Source organism: Echinops telfairi, unplaced genomic scaffold (genome assembly GCF_000313985.2).
Source record: "Echinops telfairi isolate 266 unplaced genomic scaffold, ASM31398v2 ScPeMD7_18;HRSCAF=68, whole genome shotgun sequence".
Classification (NCBI taxonomy): domain Eukaryota; kingdom Metazoa; phylum Chordata; class Mammalia; order Afrosoricida; family Tenrecidae; genus Echinops; species Echinops telfairi.
Window position 1 is genome coordinate 97,717,914 of NW_022103915.1, and position 3,342 is coordinate 97,721,255.

The window sequence follows — 3,342 nt, forward strand, 5'->3', positions numbered from 1 at the left end:
GCCTAGAGAAGCTGGGCCCAGCTGCAGAGGGGAGGCCCACCTCCATATCCCTTCTGGAACCCTTGGAAAGGAGAATAAAAAGCAGTGATTAGAGCCCTGGTCCCTCCACTGCTAGCAGGTGGCCAGAGCGGGGAGCAGGACAGAGAAGGGGGGCAGTCAGGGCACACCCCATCCCTTATTTTCTTGTGTGAAATGTACAGTATACATGTAACAGGAGTATTTAACATGCATATATACAGTGTAAAGAAAATAATGGAACAGAACCTTGTGCATCCAGCACGCTCAATGAAGAGTCCCTGTGGTCCCTCGGACACATTACCCTGAAGGAAACACCACCCTGAGTGGAGGGACAACCCTCCCCTACTTTCCTGTATGGCTTCCCACCTCTGTATGCAAAGAGCCCTGGTACTCAGCGGTTAAGCGCTCAGGTTCAAGCCCACCCACGGGAAAGAGATGGGTCAGTCTGCTGGGTTCCACTCAGTCCTCTAGGGCGAGTTGGAATCAACCTGAGGACAACAGGTACCCTAGACATTGTCTGAGGAGCCTGCTTTAAATGAGTGTTTTCTATACTTGGGATTATACCTTAGCTACCAGGGGACTTCAACTTTTCATGAGATAATTCCATTTTACCACGAGCTTCGTGGAGCCCCCTTGTGGTTTTCTGGTGTGTTTCTTTAGCTCATTAGATAGTTTTTCAAGATTTGCTCTTGTCCACGTGTCCAACTGTGACTTGTTCATTGCCTTTCGTGCACAGAGTCCTGTGTGTGAAAAGACTACAGTTTCCGGAGCCAGTCTACGGTTGGCAGAGATTTGGGATGTTTCCAGTTTGGGGTGTCTGGGACACCTGCCGCGTGGTCTCTCGTGGGTGTACACAAGGGCCTCTAGGTCCAGTCCCTGAGGGGGATCTCTGAGCAGTAGGGCACACACACGGCTAACCTTAGTAGGTAATTCCAAAGCGCTTTTCCAAACTGGTGTTTCTATGTGTTTCAGATTGATGCCACCAGTGGTGGTGGCGTGGGGCAGAGGTGGCATGCCTGCCACAGAACTGATGCCAGGGGCTTGTTTTCAGCAAGAGGAAGAAGTCAGATGGCAAAACAATGGGCGTTATTACTTCTCTGCCCAGCCGTCGAAACGGCATGTTCTTAGAGAAACTGCTAAGAGCCATGCCCTGAGCAGGAGAGACAGCTGAGTGGGCACAGACCAGGCCCAGAGAGGGACACTTAGGATTCCTGTTCTCTGTTAGGCAAGCTTGCCCTGGAGGAGATGGGTGGGTAAGGAAGGGAGATGCTCTGAGGCCAGGGAACAACCGGGCAGCGTGTCCTCTCTTCAGAGGTAGACAGTGGGGGACTGGAGACAGTAGAACATGGGAAGGAAGAGAGAAGAGAGGGCTAAGGCTAAGCTGGCTGGCACAGAGACACACGGGGCTCAGAGCCATCCAAGCACACCGCTGTCTCTGTGCTTGCCTCGGGCAAAGCCGGGGAGGGGACACACACGGACTCACTCGGGCGAAGAGCCAGGATGCTAGAAGACATCCTGCAGAAGCAGAGGCAGGGAGCAGGAGCGAACAGCTGCCCCGGGAGATAAGCCCTGCCCTGGGGGCCACCTGTCCCATCTGCCTCACAAATCCACCGTACCCATCCACCCGGGCCACAACCCTGTTTCCTCAGCCGGTGGTGTGTTTTCAAGACAACCGGGGTACCCCCACCCCAAATGCTTGTTCTGTCTACTGGGGCGGGGGACCCAACCCTGTTACCGTCTAGTTCATTGGGCCCGTGGCGACACTGTGGGTGAGAGTTGAACTGCACTCCCTCAGGGCTTTCCAGGCCTTCGGCTCCAGAGCACTGCTAGGTGGGCTCAAACTCCCACCCTTTGGGTTCGCAGCTGAGCGCAAACTACTTGGGCCACCCCCAAACCAAACCAAACTCACTGCCATCGAGTCAACGACAAGTCAAGCGCCCCTATAAGACAGGGTAGAACTGCCCCTGTGGGAGTCCAAGCCTGTAACGCTACAGGGGTAGAAAGCCCGCCTGTCTCCGGAGGAGTGGCTGGTGGTTTCGAACTGCTGACCTTTCGGATGGAAGCCTAAGCGTAATCGCTGCACCATGAGCGCTCCTCGAGGCCACCCAGAGGCCTTTTCTTCAAGGAAATGGGATAGCAAAGCCTTTCAGTCCGTCCTTGAGCGCTGCCTGATGCACCCAGACTAACGCAGGATGGGCTTGGGAAATGTGGGTGGCTGAAGAAAAATCATTTCACTCAGTTCACGCTGAGAACGGCTGGGCTTGTAAAGAGGGATGGAGCACAAGGAAGAAGAAGGGATGTGACGTGGGAGAAGACGGACCAGAAGAGACTTGATGTCCTTTATCATTAGCCTGCAGCCGGCCACGTGGCTCCTTTCTCTCCGGACCCCTTCGTCGCCGGGGGAGCAAAGGGTGGGTGTCAAGGTCCTGGCAAAGCAGCTCATTTGGCTGGATGTGTGTGGACAGGAGGACTCCAGTTACCTAGGACAGCTGCCATCTGCTCCCCCATTCGGAGGCTGCGCCCAGGGCCCGGAGTAGACTAGGTTCAATCACCATCACTTCCAGGGTAGCCCTTGCCTCTCTGCCCCCTCTCTCCAGATGCACCCTCCTTGCCACCCACCCCACCCCTACCCCGCCCCTCAAAGCTAGAGAAGGGGTGGGGACAGGAAATGGTGACCTTTCAGATCTCCCTCATGCCCTGCCTCCCCAGGGGGCCTGCTGGCCTCCAGTGAAGGATCTTCTCCTGCTGTGACCCTGCAGCCCACCAGCTGGTGACCCCACCACACTGATCCAGGTAGGTGGATCTGTCAGTGGCCCGCAAGCCAGAGAGCTTTTGTCCCCCCATCCCCAACCCACTCACCCCTCCCAGCAGGGGATAGGGAGCTGGGGGAGAGACTTCATGAAGCCTGAGAGCCCCAGGTGCGGCCGGTCAGCAGTTGGAAACCACCAGTCACTCCACGGGCGAGAGATGAGGTTTTCTACTGTACAGGACTTGTGGTCTCAGAAATCCACACGGACAGTCCTTTCCTGTCCTAGAGGGTTTCTGTGAGTCCCACTGGACACTCCATGGCGAAGAGTGTTTTGAGACTGTGAAGGCTGGACTCGCTTGTCTTTGGTGAGGTGTGTGATGTTACCTGGCCCTGTTTCTTTCTTTTTTAAAAAAAATGTATTACTATTTTTTAATCATTTTATTAGGGGACCATACAACTCTTATCACAATCCACACACACATCAATTATGTAAAGCGCATTTGTACATTCATTGCCCTCATCATTCTCAAAACATTTCTTCTCCACTTAAACCCCCGGCATTAGGTCCTCATTTT